This window comes from Dreissena polymorpha, chromosome 12 (genome assembly GCF_020536995.1).
Source record: "Dreissena polymorpha isolate Duluth1 chromosome 12, UMN_Dpol_1.0, whole genome shotgun sequence".
In the NCBI taxonomy this organism is placed as follows: domain Eukaryota; kingdom Metazoa; phylum Mollusca; class Bivalvia; order Myida; family Dreissenidae; genus Dreissena; species Dreissena polymorpha.
Genome location: NC_068366.1, coordinates 20,083,311 through 20,091,789, shown reverse-complemented (window position 1 = coordinate 20,091,789; position 8,479 = coordinate 20,083,311). Strand labels below are relative to the sequence as shown.

Below are 8,479 nucleotides of genomic sequence, written 5' to 3'. Positions count from 1 at the left end.
AACTATCTATACAGTTTAGAACACAGTTTGTGAATCTACCTGTTATAACTGCCATGGACCGTATTTGTATCACTGGATTGTAAGCCTTACAATTAATTGTAAACATCCGGAAAGGTGAAATGCAAATGGTGGAGGTAAACATAGACCTATTATTGAATCGATTTGTGTTGAACATATGAATTTAAGCACACATTATTTGTTGACTATTGCTATATATTTATTATACCACATAAACTGCATTCCAACTGCCTACCCGGGTGTACTTTGTCCAGGGTTTTCCATGGAAATCCATGGAAAATATGAGGCTGGAGTATTCGGACTAAGTTTCCAGCCTTTTCCAGCGTCAATATTTAAAAAAAAAGGGTGGAAAATTGTCCATGGTATGTGAAAATAGCCTGGAATAGTTTCCATGGTTTTCCAGGCTCCCTGCAATAATTACCATGAAACAATTTCCAGGGTTTTCCAGCCAGCATGGAATAAATACCGTCCGAATACTCCTTGTAATCTGGAAAACCATGGATTTTTTTCCAGGGTTTTCCAGATTACATGGAGTATTCGGACGGTATTTTTTCCATGCTGGCTGGAAAACCCTGGAAAATGTTCCAGGGTTTTTCTTTGTTTAATATTCCATGGATGCCTGGTATAACATTGAAAATTGTCCAGCGTTTACCATGGTCACTGAATAGAAAAAGAAATTTCTGGTCTAAAAACAATATTCATGTATTAAATGAATACAATACTCACAGCTTAAATAAATCATAATTTAAGGTTAGATTAAAACAAAACAAAAAATCAACATAATGCCTTAGTTTCTTCGATGTATTATTTTGTTCACAATTCATCAAAATATAACATCAGATTACAAATTGTGTTACATTTATTTAACAAATTATTCAGATCAAACAAGTGTTGTTTAATACATGCTTACAAAGCCTCTAGGTCCATTATCATAAATCAGGCCCTTACATAACAGAACAGGCGCTACTTTAAAAGTTAAAAAGTATAATGCAACCTTAACAACATGTATTCAAAGTAACAAAATACAAGCAAGTCAAGTAATATACAGTAACAATTCACGAACCCTGTACAAACGATATACAAGAAACAAAATGAAAAATTAAAGTTATTTTAGCTACTTCATGTTTGTCACAATATATGTAGCTGCCCATGAGCACAAGGATACTATTTTTCTCAGCTACTTTCACTTTAATGCAATTTAGGTGCTAAATTTCATTAAAATACTTTTATATAATTTTATTGTTCAAAGAAATTCAGAACATAATGCATGTTAATGTATTACTTTCCAAGTGACAGTTTAAAATATAATTGCAAGTCTAAAACTTGTGAAGGAAGCTTAGTAAATTATAAGTACCCAGGTGGGATAAAATTACAGTTTTTAAAAACTTTTTTGTTAATTAGCTAGGCTTCAGTAGGTCGTGGATCTTTTATAGAACTTGTACTGCTGTTATACTGTACGGCTCCTGCATGATCTCTGAAAGAAAAACAAAGCAAACAATATTACAAGAAAGTCATAAGTTTTTTACATTTATCTGTAAAAGTAAATGTGCAGCAATCATATGATTGAATATCTATACTTCAATGCTCATTCATATTTTAATCTATTTTAGATTTTTCATATCACTGCTCAATTCGGTACATCTGGCTTTTTTGTATTTGAGCGAACATTTACGATCCTAAGTAGTTAGCAATTATTTCTTTTCCATTTACTGAAATTTATTCTCTTAAAGTTTGCAAGCGGGCTTTAATCTACTTGCAAACAGGCAACCACACAGGAAAACTGAGACTTTCAAGTGAATAAATTGGTGATTTAACTTATATTTTTATATGACTCTCTTTTATTTTGAAATTTATATTGTTGTTTTCTTAAATACCCCAAAACGGGGTACAGTAGCATGTATCTGGAAAGTCAAACATATATAGGAATTTTATATTCAGATATTGCTATATGAAAGTTATGCTAATTTGCTAATTCATATAAAAATAACCTGTAATTGAAACTAGACCAAAATATTGGATACCAAAAAGAAAAAATACTTTCAGGTGGTTAACACTAAATTACTTATATGAGCCCGGGGCATAACAATATTTACCATGAATTTGTGGCCATGTTAGTCCTCTTGGTAAATGCGCCAAAAGAGCCGCTTTGCTGTCTTGGGTTATTTCCCTGCCAAACTCTGCAGTATCTTCCATCAACTGGTCAGCTACAGTTAAAGCACATAATGAAAATGTATATAGAAAATAATTCAAGTATTGTTTTAAATATTTAGTAAAATTGTCTTTAAATAATAACTTACAATGAAGTTAATACATCACAAAGCATAGCATAACAAAATTTGTAGGTATGATTAGTACAAATTTATTATTGCTATAATTAGAATGATGTGTAATTCTATTGGTATGAAAATGTACAGTGAAACCTAAAAAACAATGCTATTGGTTTAATTAATTTATTTATAAACATTAACAGCATTAATGAGCATTGAGTTCTCATCATGCACAGCACATAACTCCCTTAGCCTCAGTTCCCTAGCCATGCATTATAAACTTCCGATACTACATTCAAGCTTATTAATATCTCCACAAAGGACTTCTTTTATCAAGCTGCAAACTGCACTTAGTGAAAATGTGTGTGACAGCTGCTTTTAAACTTCTATATTTGCCATACTTTTACCTAAAATGTCACATAAAAATGGTCTACAATGATGACATAAGAAGAATAAATTTAAAGGAATATTTAGAAATAATGAAAAGCACAAACCTTCAGTTGTTGTTCTATTCCTAGACAGACTTCTGAAACACTTGTATGCATCACTTTTTAACAACATTTCATGTCACTTTCCAAATGATATCCATACATTATTATTTTAAGAAATTCTTGTTAATGGAAAAACTCATTAACTCTACTGCTTGTGAAACATTACATTAACTTCATTTTAACAACAAGTTTAACCTGCATATTTTACAATACGCCTGCTCCAGAATTTCAATCTAACAGGTAAACTTTCTGTATTTGAACTCAGCCAATCAGAAAAGGCTGTGATATTTTATAACCAATAGATTAGCAGCAGACATATCTGACTCACACACAGGTTTATCAGATAGTTTGTTAATTGCAAACCTGGACTGTAGTTAAATATTGAGTGTGTATACACCTTGAACAGGGTTAAGGAATTTAAACTTGTAGACATTGCTTTGAAAGTTACTACTATTACTTCTACTACTAGTACTACTACTACTACTACTACTACTACTTCTGCAAAACTACTACTACTATTACAACAGCCACAACAACAACAACAACAACTACTACTACTACTACTACTACTATTACAACAGCCACAACAACAACAACTACTACTACTACTACTACTACTACTACTACTAGTACTACTACTACTACTACTACTGCTACTTCTACTTATACTACTACTACTACTACTACTTCTACTACTACTACTATTACTTCTACTATTACTTCTACTAAAACTGCTGCTACTACTGCTACTACTACTACTACTGCTTCAACTACTACTACTGCTTCAACTACTACTACTACTACTACTGCTACTGCTGCTGCTACTGCTGCTTCTGCTACTACTCCTGCTGCTGCTGCTGCTACTACTACTACTGCTACTGCTGCTGCTGCTGCTACTACTACAACTCCTGCTGCAGCGACTACTACTACTACTACTGCTGCTGCTGCTGCTGTTACTACTACTACTACTACTACTACCACTACTTCTACTACTACTACTACTACTTACTACTACTACTACTACTACTACTACTACTACTACTACTACTACTACTACACTACTACTACTACTACTACTACTACTACTACTAGTACTTCAACTACTATTGCTACTACTACTGCTACTACTACCTACTGATGCTGCTCCTACTGCTACTACTGCTGCTGCTGCTACTTCTACTACTACTACTTCTACTACTACTACTTCTACTACTACTACTGCTTCTGCTGCTAATGCTACTTCCTTAACTACTACTACTACTGCTGCTACTAGTATTGTTATTATTATTTATTCTACTATTGCTACCATTACTGCTACTATTCCTGTAAATGCTAAAACAACAACACAATAATAACTGCTACTGTCACTTTAATTTGCACCAATAGTATAATTATCAGTAGTTTAACTGCTTGTACAACTTATACAACAACCACTTTTACTTCTACTCCTACAACATATTCTACTGCCAGCCTCAGCATTACTACTTCTACCACTACTACTACTACTATAACTACTACTATTTCTGCCCAAACTATGCACATTGTTTTATGTTTTATTCATATGTTGTGTAAATTGTTGAACTCTGATCTACGTTGAATAAAATGTGTTGCATTTATATAAGTTATTTTCTCCTCTTATAAAGTCTAAGTTTTTTCCAGGGTCAGCTGAAAATGTTAGAGTCTTTTCCATGCTTAAAAAATTCTATGTTCCACTTTCCATGCTATCTGGAAATATTTTCCATGGTTATCCAGCCTAAATCCAGCGTTTTCCATTCCTTTTCCATGCTTTTCCATCCAAGGCTGGAAAATGCTTGGGAAAAAAGTCCACGTTTCATGGACATTTCTAGAACAAAACCCTGGAAAACCCTGGAAACTGTTTCAAATTCCAGGGATTTCCATGGAATTCCATGTTATACCATGGATTTCCAGCCTAAGTTCCATGATTACCCTGGACAATGTACACCCGGGCAAAATATACACTATCAACATAATTAATAAAATATGCTTTGTCGGATGGTGTTTACTTTTAATAATAAAAGTACTTAACACTCACCAAACTTGAGTTATAAGAATTATTATTAATCCGGGGATTGATATGATTGGATGGGCTTCAAGAACTTTTCTGGCATTGTATATCAACACGACCTATCAGATAATATTTATTAACTTGATTTCCAAATAAATACAAAAAAAGATAAACAAACATTAATATATATTGTAAAGCTGCTTTTGGTTTAGTCCAAATCTCAAAACACTCAAAACAAATTATTACATTTTCATTTGCAGGTTTTCCACCTGATGATATGGAATGGAAGAAGAACAACAGTCGAGTATGGCCAAAACTGACATATGAGGACCTTGTGGACTACTTGATCCATGCCAAGGCCTATGATGGAAAGGAAATGAAGTCTTTCAGAGCGCTTTATGGATACAACTATGTGCAGAATGGATGGATGGGCGATATCTGGTTCATAGAATGCAACGACATTACATACATTAAAGTGACCGTATCTCCTAGTCAGCCAGGTGTGGGTCGGAAGGACTATAACGCATGGATAGCCGTTTCCAAATATCTGTCTGTGGAAACCGGTCATTGCAGCTGTCCAGCCGGGAATGCTCGGTCGTGTAGCCACATATCTGCCATTATTTACATGTATGCTATTACCCTAGCGTGGTCTAATGGTGTAGGTGGCGAAACCTGTACTGACAGGCAGCGTACATGGGGGAAAGGAGCAGCTCAAGTCCTTTGTCATGACCGGTTGGCAGACATTACATTTGACAGACCGAGCCAGTTCGAGTTGCTGATGTCTACGAATTGTATTGGACCAAAGACCAGTGACCTTCTTCTAACGGAACAATTTATTGATCACACCAACATGAAGGAATTTGTTGCTAGCTCTAGCGTTCAAGGTCTCTGGGAGTGCAGTGGAACATTACTCTACAGTGTTCTTCATGCCCCAGAAATTTCTAATGAAGCTGAAGAGGATACCCCGCATGGCGAACACACCATCAACTGTGTGTGCCCAGTATCACTACCTCTGTCATGTCCTAAGTGCCAGACTTTTTATGAAGCATATGTCCAGCTGACTGACTCATCCAAGTTAGAGAAGGCGACAAAACAGCAGAACAACAGTACGTACCTGGACAGACAGCCGCAAGTTAAGGATCACCAGTAGTCGAGTGAGTGATCTGCCCAAAACAAATAGAGCAAACCCTGATAAATTCATCAACAACCACATCTACTCTAGGTTTAAGGGGTGCGCCGCTACTCGCCATGGGCAAAGGTATGAACCTGTTGCACGAGCATGGTATGAGCGATTGAGTGGAAAGACCGTGTCTTCTTCAGGGATTGTTGTTTGCGAGGAAGAACCATACCTAGCTGCAAGCCCTGATGGGATTTTAGATCCTCACACCATTGTTGAAATCAAGTGTCCTGTTCGGCCCTTAAATGACTTGATTTCATCAGGGAAGTATGATGTGATGCTAGTGGGTGGAAAGCCTGTGCTGAACCCTAAAGGCAAATATGGTTATTTTTGTCAAGTGCAGTGTGCCATGTACTGTACAAAAGCTGATCTGTGCAAGTTTGTTGTATGGACTGCTGACAAACAATGTGTGATTGATGTAGCGTACGACCAAGCCTACATGGCTCAAGTTCTTCCTCGGATTAGGGAGTTTTACTTCCGTCATCTGCTCGTTCGATTGGTAGATGAATTCTCATCTAAACGTTTGAAACTGTCATCAGAGTATAGATCTGTGTGTGGACAAAAAAAACAGATAAGACTTTTGTTAAATAACACCAATAGCAGTACATGTATTGTGAAAATTGCTGGTTTTTGGAATAAATGTTTACAGTATTTAAGCAGTGAAAAATGAATTAATTTTCATTATGTAGATTATACTGAATTGCAAAGTGTAAATGATCAGTTTTGTTTATTTGCTTATGATTTTGATTCTGAACTTCATTTGTTTTATTGTTATTGTATTAATTTGCATTAAATTTTGTAAGTCTTTTTAAAATTGTTTTGTGTGTAATATTTTTTATCTTTCATGTCTCAGAGATTGACCGAATCATTAGGGGGGCATTTCATCAAAGGTTGCACGACAATCTTAATATACGACTGAAATTTAAAAACTGAAAATGTACAAGCTGTTCATAAATAGCTCCGCAAGATATAAGCCATGGGTAAGACAATAATAATACGATGTTTGATGAAACAGCCCCCAGGACTTAAGGACTTAATTCACAAGACTCACTAAGAAAAAAATGAAAGCAAACAATAAATTCAAATTCATTGTTCATATTTTATGTGGACCACACAGATTCAACAAAAATAACAACCATATATAATATAAAAAGTGCATCACTTCAGTGCATACAAGAGCAATAACATTAAGCGGCAAGCCATTTATGCCTTGCGTCTAGACAAAAGGCCTTGGCAAACAGCGTAGACCCAGATGAGACGTCACAAGGACATATGAGGACCTTGTGGACTACTTGATCCATGCCAAGGCCTATGATGGAAAGGAAATGAAGTCTTTCAGAGCGCTTTATGGATACAACTATGTGCAGAATGGATGGATGGGCGATATCTGGTTCATAGAATGCAACGACATTACATACATTAAAGTGACCGTATCTCCTAGTCAGCCAGGTGTGGGTCGGAAGGACTATAACGCATGGATAGCCGTTTCCAAATATCTGTCTGTGGAAACCGGTCATTGCAGCTGTCCAGCCGGGAATGCTCGGTCGTGTAGCCACATATCTGCCATTATTTACATGTATGCTATTACCCTAGCGTGGTCTAATGGTGTAGCTAGGTGGCGAAACCTGTACTGACAAGCAGCGTACATGGGGGAAAGGAGCAGCTCAAGTCCTTTGTCATGACCGGTTGGCAGACATTACATTTGACAGACCGAGCCAGTTCGAGTTGCTGATGTCTACGGATTGTATTGGACCAAAGACCAGTGACCTTCTTCTAACGGAACAATTTATTGATCACACCAACATGAAGGAATTTGTTGCTAGCTCAAGGTCTCTGGGAGTGCAGTGGAACATTACTCTACAGTGTTCTTCATGCCCCAGAAATTTCTAATGAAGCTGAAGAGGATACCCCGCATGGCGAACACACCATCAACTGTGTGTGCCCAGTATCACTACCTCTGTCATGTCCTAAGTGCCAGACTTTTTATGAAGCATATGTTCAGCTGACTCACTCATCCAAGTTAGAGAAGGCGACAAAACAGCAGAACAACAGTACCTGGACAGACAGCCGCAAGTTAAGGATCACCAGTAGTCGAGTGAGTGATCTGCCCAAAACAAATAGAGCAAACCCTGATAAATTCATCAACAACCACATCTACTCTAGGTTTAAGGGGTGCGCCGCTACTCGCCATGGGCAAAGGTATGAACCTGTTGCACGAGCATGGTATGAGCGATTGAGTGGAAAGACCTAGTCTTCTTCAGGGATTGTTGTTTGCGAGGAAGAACCATACCTAGCTGCAAGCCCTGATGGGATTTTAGATCCTCACACCATTGTTGAAATCAAGTGTCCTGTTCAGCCCTTAAATGACTTGATTTCATCAGGGAAGTATGATGTGATGCTAGTGGGTGGAAAGCCTGTGCTGAACCCTAAATGCAAATATGGTTATTTTTGTCAAGTGCAGTGTGCCATGTACTGTACAAAAGCTGATCTGTGCAAGTTT

General features: G+C 36.8%; 1 long non-coding RNA gene across 1 annotated transcript; it reads right to left on the bottom strand.

Annotated features, from left to right (window-relative positions):
* Positions 1 to 805: 805 nt before the first annotated feature.
* Positions 806 to 2,764, bottom strand: LOC127853938 (uncharacterized). Its single transcript, XR_008036798.1, has 2 exons — positions 2,112 to 2,764; positions 806 to 1,492 (listed from the first exon to the last, which is right to left on the bottom strand). It is a non-coding gene; the product is annotated as an uncharacterized LOC127853938 (long non-coding RNA).
* Between the last annotated feature and the right edge of the window lie 5,715 nt (positions 2,765 to 8,479).